Here is a 14,626-nt window from a genome sequence, read left to right as displayed (position 1 = left end):
TAAGTTCTAATGTTTTTCCTTCTTCATCTGCATTCTAAGTCCTCCAATTTCTCTAGTAACTGATTATTTTGTTTTAATAAAAAGTCTATCTGGTTATCATTTTCCATTTGTCTTCCATCTATACCATTCATGGATTCTTCAATATCTGCTATTTGGTTGGAATGTTTTGTAATTATTTATTTAAAGTCACCTGTTTGTTTTTTTACTTTCTTTTTTCATATTTTCCATATTTTTTCTAAATTATCCATCTTCATAGATAGGTCTTATATACTGGTAAATATAGTTTGCAGTTCCTTCTTCATGGAACTTCTCCTGAAGAGAAGCTTTTGAATGACTCATAGCTGATTCAGACAGTGACAGGCAAGCAGAACTTCTGACAGCAAAATTATTGGTAAAATATTAATAAAAATGAAATTTCTTCTGAACAAGTTCTTCACAACATTAATATAATCCTCTGAGAGAAAAATATTTTGTTTTTTGAGCAAAATTATTAAAATCCTGTCTGAAAAAATCCTTTAAGGCAGATCATCAAAAAAGTGCTGTTATCTCCTTGGCATCTTGGCCACACCTCCAGTCCTCCTTTTCTGACTGCATCAAACAGTAATGTAGCATTCATCTATACACAGTGTTATAGAAAACACATTTTTTATCATTACATTATGCCATATTTGGTGTATGTAGCATTCCACATCCATAACATATTGCCATTGTCTTATACCTTCCACAAATAGTTGTACACATTAACTGAATGTATGTGTGTGTGTGCACATAGTCAGATAAATACTGAAACACAACTGTATTTTTGACTTGTGAACATTCACTGATGTACTGCTGATATACTGTAATGGTGCTCATAGGAGTGTCCTCTGCTCCACAGTGAACAGGATAGTTGACATACACCTGTGTTTCTTTATTTAACATTTGCATGACAGTATATTTGTATGTGCTTGAAATTCTTAGCTTGCTTACCTATGCATGTTGATGTGGCATGATTGCACATTACTGTATATGTGTGCTTTATACATGTCCAGTTCTGTGGACATCAGCAATCAACCTGGCCATTTAGCATATATTTTCGTTTGGCTAAGTGTATTTCTGTTTGTCTTCTACAGCACCCTGTGTGCTGTACACATGCATTTGCAATGTGTCAACTGAACTTGTTCAGCCTTACACCGATGTGAGTCCAGTCTAACTCCCTTCCACCTTCATATTTTACTATGAGTTTTTTGCAGACATGTTTTCCTTTGTTGCAAGTCCTGACCATTACCATGTATTACTTTGACAAAGTGACCATGGGCCAGTTGTTTGGCCATTTTACAATGTGGGACATGCGCACAGAAGTTATTGGCTAATGCTTGCAATACATCCTTGTTCTCATTATACTTGTGTGTTACTCAGTGTAGTTTTTCACATCCATGTGCACAATCTGCTATATTTAGTATGCTGTACTGTTACATTTTTAAAAATATTATTACATGTCATTGGTGTGTGTTTGTGTATTGACCTTGCTTTCACATACTTTCCATTTAGTCCACTGACAAATAAATACTCATCTATACCTGTGTGTTGCCTTTAGCATGGCATATATGTGTAACATATACAAATTCCATTACACATTTGTTTTGGTTTTGGACTGTAGTATTTCTGTTTGGCAGGGTTCTTAGCTGTTTGCCTTTCACACCCATAGTTGTAGGTTCATAGGTAGGTACTAGGCTATCGGCCCTGGGGCCTATACAAGCCCAGCCAAAAAGGTACCCTGGCTTTTGCCACCCAAGAAAATGATTTTCCTGTGCCACTGTTGAGCAGAGCCACATAGGTGATCCCTGGGGTGAATTTCCTATTTACCATCCTATCATCAAGATTCTTCTTGAAGAGTGCTAATGAGAAGCTTTGTTTGATATAGATAGGTAGTTTATTTCAGAGTATGGGAACTCTCTGGGACAGGAATCTAACCCTCAGGCATGTTCTGTTTATTGTGGTGACAAGGTTTAGGTCCATAGAGCGTGTAGCTCGGAGGGATTGGGATTTCTTTAAGTGGAGCATGTCCAACAGCTCTGGGTTTGACATAGCTTTGTATGTTAGGCAGAGATCACCTCTGAGTAGGTGATATGTGACAGAGTAAAGCTGGAGTTTTTTGAGACGGTCTGTGTAGGGCATCTGTTTAAGGCCAGTAATCCTCTTTGTGAGGTATTTCTGCAGCCTTTCCAGTTGTTGTAGATGTCTTGTGAGGTACATACCAAAAGGGGCACTGTACTCTATAATGGGTCTAATGAGTGACGAGTAGAGGGGAACAACCTCTTTTTTTCTGGATGAGAAACCTTTTGTGATGAGGTGTGCCACGTAGAAGCATTTCCTGACTACTGTGGTGATGTGATTATCAAAGGAGAGACTACTGTCCACCTATGTCCCAAGGTCTCTTATCACACTTTTGGTGTTAAGTATACTACCACCTATGTTGTAGTTCATGGGTACAGAGTTTTTACCAAAGGGGATGACAATGCACTTTTTGGCATTGAGCTTAAGGCCATGGCTTTGACACCAGGCATCTGTCTCAGTGAGGCCCTTTTGTAGGATGTCCACATTGTTAGGAGTTTCGATTATGGTTCCTAGTTTGCAGTCATCTGCAAACTTCATTAGCCAAAGACCTTCTTTGTTAGCCTGTACTTCAGAGAAGTGGATACCAAACAGGAGAGGACCCAGGACTGAACCCTGTGGTAATCCACTTGTCACTGGTCTGAAGTCGGATTTGGAGTCTGCTACTTTCACAGTGTGGGTTCTGTCAGTGAGCCAGTTGGCAACCCATCTTGTGACATAGGGATTTATACCTAGTTTAGTGAGTTTATCTATAATTCTAGAGTGGGGGATGGTGATGAAAGCCTTGGCAAGAAATAAATAGGCTGTGTGAACCACCTTACCCTTGTCTACGGCTTTGGTGACTGCTTCAAAGAAGTCTATCGGGTTTAGGAGACACGATCTGCCTTTTACAAACCCATACTGGGTGGGGTCCAGAGTTTGGAGATTACCAATCTCTTTGTTAATAAGTTCCATGATGATAGACCAGGCTCGTCAGGCTAATGGGGCAGTAGTTCCCGGGGTCCGTGGTGGCTCTCCCCTTGTGGAGTGGGATAACTGTCACTGTGCGCCATTCAGCAGGCAGAAAGCCTGAGGTGAGGCTATGATTGAACATGGTACTTAGGTGGGGTGCCAGTTTGTCCTGTAGTTCATGTAGAACGCAGTCCGGGATGTTGTCTGGTCCCATGGATCCTGTGTTCTTGGCTTTGGAGAGTGTGTTTTTTACCTGTGCAGCCGTGATTACAGGAACTTTGCATTCTTCCAGTATAGAGATGGGCTCTTTAGGGGGTGAGAGGGGGGTAAAGTTAGCACTGAACCTATCTGCCAGGATGTTGGCAATATCAGTTAGGCCTGTATGTTTAGTGCCGTTGTGCTGTATCTCAGAGTTTGGTTTTGTCCTCTAGTAGAGTTACCCAGGATTGTTAGACTTGCATTTGCTCAACTATAATGTTGTCTGGTTTACACCTGCACTGCTGATGGACTAATTGGACATGTGTTTTTTTATCCAGTCTGGGCTGTGGTCCTAATTTATTACCAAAGAATGCATAGCTACTATTGGTCATACATCCAGGTATGACTGCCACACAGTTTGTGACATGCTGTCATGTGATAGTGCACAGGTAGATGTATTTTTAAGCATCCCATCATGGCTACTATTCATCTCCACCCTGTTTGTCAACTTTCCATTGCTCATGTTGTGCAGTGTGCCATCTGTGTAATTTACCTGTCCTTACTGTTTTTTTTCCAACCTTTGACTGTCTTGTGTTGTGCTATTTGTTCTGTGGGTATAACTGCTGTGATGTGTTTCTCCTTCTCTTTCCCTATGTTTACCTTTCCTTCTATTCTCTTTCCCTATGTATACCTTTCCTTCTATTCTTAAAATATAAATAAATAAATAAATAAAGGTGGGGCTTATTCCCATCCAAAAAAAAAAAAAAAAATCCCATGCCCCTCTGACTTTCCTCCAGATTATTCAGTTTCAAACTCCCTCTTGTATGTCCCTCTTCATCACCCACACTCCACATCTTTTTTATCTCCTACTTTCCTTGGGTGTGTGTGTTAATTGCGTTTCCCACACAAGTCCTAAAACCATTGTTAGCAACTGTTAGCTGTAGCTGTGATTGCCATTCACCTTTATTTATTTATTTTTTTTTAGAAAATTTACGAATTCTATCAGAAAGTCCAAGCCACTATATTTCAGTAATACAAGTGTATCAGAGATATTCCTAGTTGTTGTTTGTTACTGGAAAAGTTGCAGTCAAAATATATATATTACAAATGGCATTGCAGCTTTGAAGCACATATTTTATGTTACTGGATGCTTTATGGAAATATCTGTAGTTGTTTGTAATGTTTCTGGCTATATTTAAAAAAAATATGTTACAGCTCCCATGTGGCTTATATTGGGATAGCTGGCATTTTTTGTTTTTGGTATCACAATGGAGTCAATTACATTCTTCTGTTGTCATAAACCTTACTGTACAGATTATGCTATATACATGTTTGCATAACTATCAGGATGCGTAATTTATGATCATTTTTCTGTAACTTTATTGTTGTACAATGGGACTGGACAACCATTTCTCAGTACTTATGGATTAGTTGTGGATTTGTTTTGTGTGCCATTGCTACTGTGATACTCCTTTGTGTGCTGATGTATTGTGAATTTCTTGTGGTAGATTTATATATTAGAATGTTATCCACAAGTTTATTGCTGATATCAGTGCCATGGGTGGTATAGTGGTGCAGCGGTTAGTGTTGTCGCCTCACAGTAAGAGGTTCTTTAGTTTGATTCTCAGCAGGGGTGCCTTCTGACCGGAGTCTGCATGTTGCATGTCCTCCCTGCATTTGCGTGGGTTTCCTCCAGGTGCTCCAGTTTCCTCCCACATTCCAAAGGCATGCATCTGGAGTGCTTCTCCCAGGGCCTCTGCTGAAAATGGACACTGTCCCAACCAGACTTTCCTGATAAAAAAATAAAAATCAGTGAAATGCACCAAAATCTGTGAGCTTTACAGAATCCTCCCACATTTATTTTTGAATGGGATGCCATAAATGTCAGCTGTTAACATCAACTGAGGACAACAAATACATATTTCTATCATTCTGAATGTAGCTATATTTCATTTCTTTCTTGTTAATTTGCTAATGATGACTGCTTACATACTTACTTCATTTTTCATTTCCTTGTTATGTTTTCCTCCCCATGGAAGTCAATGGTTGTTAATAAGAACTGTTTACCACTAAAGGAGCTCTACAGAGCAATAGAGGTGCTGCTCTTCTTACATTACTTAAATATTAAGGCTAAGACTTAGGGTTACTTTCTGCAATGCAATAAAAAATGCACGTTCAGTTTTCATATCATAAGAATGATTTATGCATACTATTTTATATTATTTATATTGCGTATGATAACTGTGAAATGCATACTGATCTCTCTGCTTTGGATGAGGGCTTCCTGGACAATGGAAAATGTTTTTCTAGATATTCTATAGTCAAGCAAACTGTCAGATGTCTGAACAGTACAGATAAGCATATTTTCAGATTGATAAGCTAAGTATATAGTAATGAATTTTGCCAGCAAGTTTGAATACTTTTAGATTTTTAATGTTGGAGTATCTATTTTATTTTTTTCCTATTACATTTGTTACCCTCATAGGTAACTGCTTACCACATATTTTCTGTACAAAATGGTATACAACTCATTGTCAGTCAGAAGCAAGCTGGGTACTAGCAATCACTTTACAGTAGCAAGTGAACTACAGTGTGTTATTGTGTTTTATCTAAAACTGACTCATATCTGCAAAAGATTGCATGTCTTTGGATACACATGAGAAGATTGCTCATTACAGCTTTGTACACATATGGTCAGTTTCAAATATAGTGTATCATGCTATAGAGCCTTAAAGGCTGGATGCTGTTTGCTACTGTGTTTGCTTAATGAATGGTTCTGATTCTATAACTCCTGATGAAGGGCTTATGTTAGCCCAGAAGCTGGCCTAATCACAAAACCTAAGCTGGTCCAATAAGGGGGATTATATCACCTTTGTACTCCAAAATCTTTACATCACACAATATTGTCCTATGCTTAGCGAGGGCTCTGAAAAGGAAATATGAGGATCAGTAGTACATCTATGTATGACAATACTGTTTAGAGCCACTGTGTTTCAGTGAGATTCAGAAGAATCAAATTCTTATGGATACATGTTCATAGGTGAGAAGCTATGGTATGGATATATGCAAATAGGTGACAAGCTAAAGTATGGATATATACACAGGTCTATATTATAACATCGAAGTCTAAAAGCATCGAATGTTATAATATCGACCCCATTCAATCGAAACACCAGAAAACCAAACAGTCAGAATAGTGAATTTTTTTCCCAGGGAAAAAATTTGCTGTTCCGACAAACATACACACAACTCAAGCATACCAAAATAAATAATCCATACACATACACTTCATGAAACCCTACACTAAACCACACATACACCACTAGCTACCCACTTACCTTAACCCAACCCTAACCCTAAGGTCCCTAACTATTGCACGCTCACCTTACCCGCTCCCTAACCCTAACTCACATACCCCAACCTAACCCTCACGTCCACACAATCGCACATTTACCTGACCCGCGCCCTAACCCTAACTCACCTAACCCACGCCCACACACTCACCTTCATTCGCACACTTACCTTAATCCAGTCTGTAACCTTCGATCCACAGTTGAGGAAATAGCAAAGCTTCAGAAACGGCTCACTGAATACTTTCCCTAGGAAAGTATCCGGTGTTCTGCAGCTTCACTATTTCAAGCATTGGCTCTACTGGGTTCGATATTATAACATTCAAAGTTTTTGAACTTTGATGTTGTAATATAAACCCATATACACACAGGTGAGAAGCTAAGGTATGGATATATATGCATAGGTAAGAAGCTAAGCTATGGATATATACACATAGGTGAGAAGCTAAGGTATAAATATATACACATAGGTGAGACGCTAAGGTATGGATATATACACATAGGTGAGAAGCTAAGCTATGGATATATATGCATAGGTGAGAAGCTAAGCTATGGATATATACACACAGGTGAGAAGCTAAGGTATGGATATATACACATAGGTGAGAAGCTAAGGCATGGATATATACACATAGGTGAGAAGCTAAGCTATGGATATATACACATAGGTGAGAAGCTAAGCTATGGATATATACACACAGGTGAGAAGCTAAGGTATGGATATATACACATAGGTGAGAAGCTAAGGTATGGATATATACACATAGGTGAGAAGCTAAGGTATGGATATATACACATAGGTGAGAAGCTAACCTATGGATATATACACACAGGTGAGAAGCCAAGGTATGGATATATACACATAGGTGAGAAGCTAAGGTATGGATATATACACACAGGTAAGAAGCTAAGTTATGGATATATACACACAGGTGAGAAGCTAAGGTATGGATATATATGCATAGGTAAGAAGCTAAGGTATGGATATATACACAAACAGTAGGTGAGAAGCGAAGGTACTTTATGGAATTTTGACAAAACGTTTACTGACATGTTTTGCTCCCAGCTGAGCGATGAAATTATGCTTGTGAATGAGTTTTTTTTTGTCAGCCTGCAAAATTATGTTTACTAAACGTATATAAGATTCTGTAGCACATCAACTTTAACAGAAGCAGCACTATTAAATGCAACACTATGTATGCAATATTAAGGCAGAAAAATGTGTATCTGAACAGCAGAAATGTCAGCAACAGTTTGCATGTTTATATTAATTACAGGAAGTAGTTGCAATATTTTTGTTACTAAATATGATTATTGTAATGACAGATATCACTGGAATATATTTCTTTACATACTAAATTGTAAATGATGATTGTTATATTACTTTGATGAATTAAAACTTTGCAGAGATATAGTCATTTTCAGCTGTGGTATATCATGCTATACAGTTTTGAAATCCCTGGACTTGCTTATTACATGATGAAATATATAGCTATTGCCTCGGGCAAATAAATATAAGAATCATCAGTAATTAATCTTTTGCACCACAAACAATTGAGTGTTTAAACAATGTAGCCAAATGGGAGTAAAGGCAGATGTGAACATAAACATACCTGTGAGAATAGCTGATTGCTCTACAAGCAAAACAGCTCGAGCATCTGGGTGGTCCCACAGTGTGAGAAACAGTATGTGTTTAGGAAGTATCTTAATGACTAGTTCTACAGTATATCAGACTATGCATCCTTTATGTACCTTTCTCTCAGTTACTATATAAACAAGTTAGATTAAAAATCCTCAGTAACGTATACACTTGAAGGTGCAAAAATGTAGAGGACTGATTTCTGATTGTTTTCTTCCCATTTCTGGAATGAATTCTTACATTGTAAAGTTGTTTTACTCCCTCTGCAAAGGTATACTCACAAAATGTTTACAGGTTTTTGTATGGCAAGAAATTAAACAGAAAGAATGTTAAAAATGCAATATTATGGACTTGGAGAAAAAAAATTGGTGCATGAACAGTTAACCTTTTTATACAAACAGTCTGAAAGTGCATTCTTCACATTTTGTGCTGGTTATGGGAAGCATTTGAAATATAACTTTTTTATAAAATACAACTTTTTATAATAAACAGGTTGTTAATATGATATTATATGCTCTTTTTTAAAAGTAAAGTCTCTTTTACCATAAAGATTCATAGACAGTTATTAGACTAATGACAAGGGGCCATTCTAAGTGTAGTCAAGTTTTCCCAAAAGAATAGTGATGTCCTGTATCCAAATAAGACATTGGGTGCCAGGCATTTATAAGCTACCTCTCTCCATAAGGGACATGGGTGCCAGGCCTGCTATAAATTTCCTATTCTCCATCCACTGTTCTAGGCTGTGCATAAACTAATAGAAGAACACAGCTTCATTTGGATCAGATGTCTGTTCCATAGGAGGGGCAGTCTCTGAGATACATATTTGCCTCTCCAGCATGTTCTGTTTAAAGGGACCCTAATCTTTTCTTTCTTGCAAGCAAAAACAACAGCTCAGTTTACACAAGTTTTTAAATGTTAAAATTCCCTTTTCATGTAAAAGAAAACAACTTTTTTAATTACACTCTGATTTATTATTTCAGAAATCTTGGTACATTAGTACACATATAATTATGTTGTGGGACTAAGCTGTTTCCTTTCTTCCTCTTTTTTTCTTGCATGAGAACAAAATAAAAGGTAGAATGTTTGTCTTTTCCTGGTTAGGGGTCGCCACAGAAGAACTCTGGTCTGCTAATAATTGGCAGTAAGTTTTTTATGGTGCTAAGTTGCCAGCCCAACTCCCAACCTTCAGCGAAGGCACGCCCATTCACGCATGTCTTTTGGAGGCCACTCAACCACGGGGAGGACATGCAGACTCCACACAGAAGGTACTCCAGCTGAGAATTGAACAGGAGAACCACTTGCTGTGAGGTAACAATGCTACCATTGTACCACCATGAATTATGATAAAATAAAAGGTAGAATGTGTTTTGTAAAAACAAATATCTGACTTATGTTTATTGTTTATAATTTCATTATATACTTTTCAGCGTGAGATTATAAAATGACTTTTAAAATATTATGGCATCTCCCTCAAGAAAAACAAAACAAAAATAAATAAATAAATAAAATCCCTTATCTGCATTGTCTAAATCCACTGCCTTTTTTCAGGCACTTAAATTCAGTCTTTACCTTATACAAATTGCATAATCAATGGAAGATGGATTGTTTAAAATGTTTTTCAGAGCCTATAGAAGGATGGAGAAAGCTATATCTAGAAATTGTGGAATATGTTAATTTTGCATGACTGTCTTTTTAAGGTTAAGTCAGGATAGTTTGAAAATCATATAAAGTGTAGTGGCATGTAATTGGCTGCAGATGATTATTTACCATGTATCAGAATATGTGGTTCTTAAGGGAACATCAGCATAAAAAAGTAGAAATGTCTCATTGAACTGTAATTTTTTCCCCCGATAGCTTTTGTGAAGTTAGCAGACATGACTTCAGACTTCTGTTTCCATTTTATTTCTCAAGACTGCCTAAAGTATTTGCTCTATGGTTTTCAAACCTAATGGAGATGAGTTTGGATAGGGGAAAATTTGCAAAAAGTGAAATTTTATTTTAAGTTCTCTTTACTCCTTGTTAGATGGTCTATGTAAATATTAATCAAATGATTAAAAAAAAAAAAAAAACAGCAGTCCATTCTAACATTCCTCTATCCCTCTTCAGATAGATACAAATTAAAATGTAACCACAGATTTTTATTAAAGTACATGTTTGTATAAAATAGTGATGAGGTCTTCAAATGCAGGGGAATCCTAGATATTCTAAGAGTTGGAAAAACATAGTATTTTCCCTTTGATTCATGTAACTTATTTCTGCCTAATACTAAAATGACCACTACAAGTCAGTTTTCGAGACAAATCTGTGAGTGTTACTTATTTTTTGTATTGCCCCAGGCTTTCCCATTTGAAGTAAATCTGCAATGATCATTGTAGATGAGGAAATTAGGAAAGGTTTATAAACTATTTATAATATTTTGTACCTATAATTTATTTTATAAGAACTAGTCAGCGAAAGCAAAAGTTACATAAATTCAAAAGAATGAAGAGATGTCATTCTAAAGTTACACAGGTTCATAAGTTATTTTATTGGTTCATAGGTGTGTACTAGGCTAATGGCCCTGGAGTGTTTTAAAAGCCTAGCCCATAGGATTACCCTGGCATCGTGCCACCTGACCTTAGTTCCCAGATCCTCTGTCAAGTCGAGCTACTGGAGTGAACCCCGAGGTGAATTTTCTGTTTCCCATCCACTCATCAAGATTTCTCTTGAAGAGGGCCAGTGAGGCGCTCCACTTGATATGTATGGGAAGCCTATTCCATAGCATGGGCAGTCTCTGGGTTATGAACCTGTCCCTCCAGCTTATTCTGTTGATTGTAGTAATGATGTTGAGGTCTCTGCAGCATGTAGTATGGAGGGATTGAGAATAGATTCAGCATTTCTAACAGAGCTGGGTCAGACATGGCTTTGTAAGTCAAGCAGAGATGACCTCTAAATACGTGATATGAGACAGAGAATAGTTGGAGTTTTTAGATTCTGTCCATCTAGGCTAATGACCACTACAAGCCTAGCTGTGCACCACAAACCATTTAGGTGCTGAGTATCATGGGTGTATATATTGGGGGGGGGTCATGTTAGTAGGGAGCTACCTAAGAATTTGTAAGGGTGGTGTTAGTTATGATAATACTTCTTTACTGATGGCCTCTGTCCATATAGGACACTGGGGCCAAACCATTGGTAAATTTATGATTTCCCATCCAATTATCAAGGTTTCATTTGAATAGGGTCAGGGATGAAATCTTTTCTTCATGGATGGAGATCCAGTTCCATAGTGTGGGGATCCTTTGGGACACATTTTTGCCTCTCCAACACATTCTGTTCATGTAACAAGGGAAGTTAAGATCCCTGGATCTAGTGTTTCTGGTGTTCTTTGTTTGGCTCATGTGAAACAAATCCATCAGAGTTGGATTTGAAGAAGCCCTGTAAGGCAGGAAAAATATCCTGTATCAGCACTCTGTTGGAGACTGAACACAGAAACAGAGCCTTTAAGTGATCAGTGTAGGACAGAGTATTCATTCTATGAGTTCTCTTGCTGAGAAACCTATGTGAGTGTTCCAACTGTTGCAGTGTCTGGTTAGATATATGCCAACAGGGCATTATATTCAATGGCAGTTGTGATAACGGCTGAGTAAAGTGGTACTGTAACTTCTTTGGACCTGGATGCCATACCCGTAGCTATAAGTTGGGCAACATAGAATGATTTTCTTATTACCTTAGTTACATGATGGTCAAAGGCCAGATTGCAGCCTACATATGTTCTCAGCTGCCTTACTACTGGGTCATCTTTTAGGGGTGTTTTATCAATGAAGTGATTAACATGGGTTGACAGTTTCCCAAAGAACATTATAATGCTTTTTTTTCATTGAGTTTTAGACCATGACTTTGGCAGCAGTCATTTGTCTGCATTAAACATACTTGAAAGATATTTTTCTCTTTGGGGAAATCCATAATAGCTCCAAATTTACAGTCTTCTGTGAACTTGGTAAGTCAGAGGCCCTGAATATTAGCCTTGACTTCCAAGAAGCAGATGCCAAACAGGAGCAGGCCCAGCACTGATCACTGAGCCCTGAAGTGTTCCACTAGTGATCAGTCTCTTGGTGGAGCTGGTATAACCAATCCTGACTTCTTGGGTCCTTTCTGCGAGCCAGATGACAGTTATGCAAGGATTTACACATAGCTGAGATAGCTTGTCAACAGCGGCTGAGTGGGGTATTGAACTGAATGCCTTAACCAAATCAAAATACACAGTACGTAGTTTTTTACCCTCATCCACCACTGTTTTGGAGACCATCTGAAAAAGTCTACCAGACTAAGAAAGCATGATCTTCCCTTCCATCATCCATCCATCCACAACCCTATTTCCGATTTGTGCACATGAAGTTGGGGTGTCATCCCAGGTCTAGTGTCTGTAGGTTGCCAATGTCCTTGTTTATCATTTTCCTGATAAGTCACTTCATGGCTTTGCATCTCGAGCTTGTAAGACTGATGGGTCTGTAGTTCCGTAGGTTGGTTGATTGTCTGCCCTAGTGGAGGGGAATGCCTGTTGCTGTTTTCCATTCACTTTGAACAAAGCTTGTTAAAATCTTTTTTGCCTACTAAGTCTTCTGCAAACACAGCTTTAGTTACTTTCAGAAAATTAATGTTTTAACCTGGTTTAGCATTTATTGTGGTCTGTGGTAATTAATGGGAGACTAACAAAGGTAGGAAAGCTTCACCTTCCTTTGATTTAAACAACTCTTGTATTTCTTACTACCGTGTAAAAAAAGACTGCAACATTCTAGCAGTAGTTGCCTTTGAATGAAAGATTTTGAAGACAAAATATGACATGGTGTAACAGTTTACATGCAGTTCATTTACTGGCTATCAAGCATCCATAACAAACACTGGAAGATGTGAGATTGAACACAGGCCCAACATTGATTGCAAGTGACATTTATCATGTTTGACCAATGACAAGTATTCAGTTATAATCAACATTCTCCTGTCCTATTATACTCCTCCAATAACCTACACTCCATTTCTACCTCTGTCTTCTCTTTCATCTACTTTTTTTTCTCAACCCCTCTTATTTGTGCATACTGTAAATATTGCAACTTTCTTCCCAATATTTATATGACTTTTCATTTACTTGCACATCCAAAGAATGGAGACAAGTAACACCATCTTCCAAATACATAATATTATCTATGTCTGCACAATAACAACTTGCAAATAATATAGTTATTTATTAATACCATTTTGAGAAAAGGGGAGAGTCATTGATCTTTCCAATATTATTAATACACTTGTCAGTTAGAGCTTGGAGCAACAGTATAAACATTGCACTATTTAATACAAAAGCCAGTAAAGAAAATAAATTTAGATAGTATGTGATCTATGTACCTGCAGGAGGATAAATCCCCTTGCTTCCATTGAAATCCAAGAGTATGACTTATACACAGCAGTAGAAAATGTGTGTAAAAAACTGGTAAGAATGAGCTGAAGTTTAATGTTTTCCATTCCAACTGATGCCTTCTTTAAAGGACACTTAGTGGAGGTAAAAGAGACATTGGACATAACTCGTGAGTCTTATGATAAGAGAACCAATCTTCAGTCTATACGCAGAAAAATAGTGTGATGACAAAAACACTGAAGGTCCTAATTAGAAGTGCTAGTAACCTGGGTTTAGTTATAGTGATGACCGTGCCCTGGCCCAGCAATCAAGGAGCCTCAATCCTCACCACTAACATCAGGGTGGTTGTCTCATGGAGGAGGAAAGGATAACAAACACACACAGTAAAGTACAATTTCCCTTAAGTGCACACAGAGGTGACAGTCAGTTTGGGGCTGGTTGCTCCCTTGCTCCCTAGGTCCCCAATAAGACTCCCCACTGGCACAGCTATAGGGCCCAGATCACAGCCTAGCTGGCAAGCTAACCTCCAGTACCCTCTCTGTCCAACTAGTGATTCATGTCCCTGCCCAGGTAGCAGACACACACCCACACTTTGAGATAAGTATTTATGCAACTTCAAAGACACTCCTGGGAAAGGCTGACACAGATTCTCTAGCTGTGCCCCTTTACCCAGACTATATGGTAGTAATTCCTGCCACCACCAGCTAATAATTATCAGCTACCTAAAGGCCCTTGAAAGGGTGTCCAATTATTACTGTGCAATATTATTATCCAATTGGTAATGTGACTATTCAGTCTAAGGCTTTTTAGAGTGGCTTATTACAATACTCTATAAATATTCAATGTACTCTAGTGCCTACTATCTCTACACAAACCAGCCACAGGTAAAGGTTTTAATAATAAATAATTAAAAACACAAGACAATATTACTACACCACAGAAATATCTAAGAGTTCAGAGATCACACAGAAACTTAAAATAATACAGTAGGACAGGTCTAATGTC

The sequence above is a fragment of the Protopterus annectens genome, chromosome 1.part1 (genome assembly GCF_019279795.1).
Source record: "Protopterus annectens isolate FY-2018-M chromosome 1.part1, PAN1.0, whole genome shotgun sequence".
Lineage (NCBI taxonomy): Eukaryota > Metazoa > Chordata > Ceratodontiformes > Protopteridae > Protopterus > Protopterus annectens.
Note: the sequence above shows the minus strand (reverse complement) of the source record.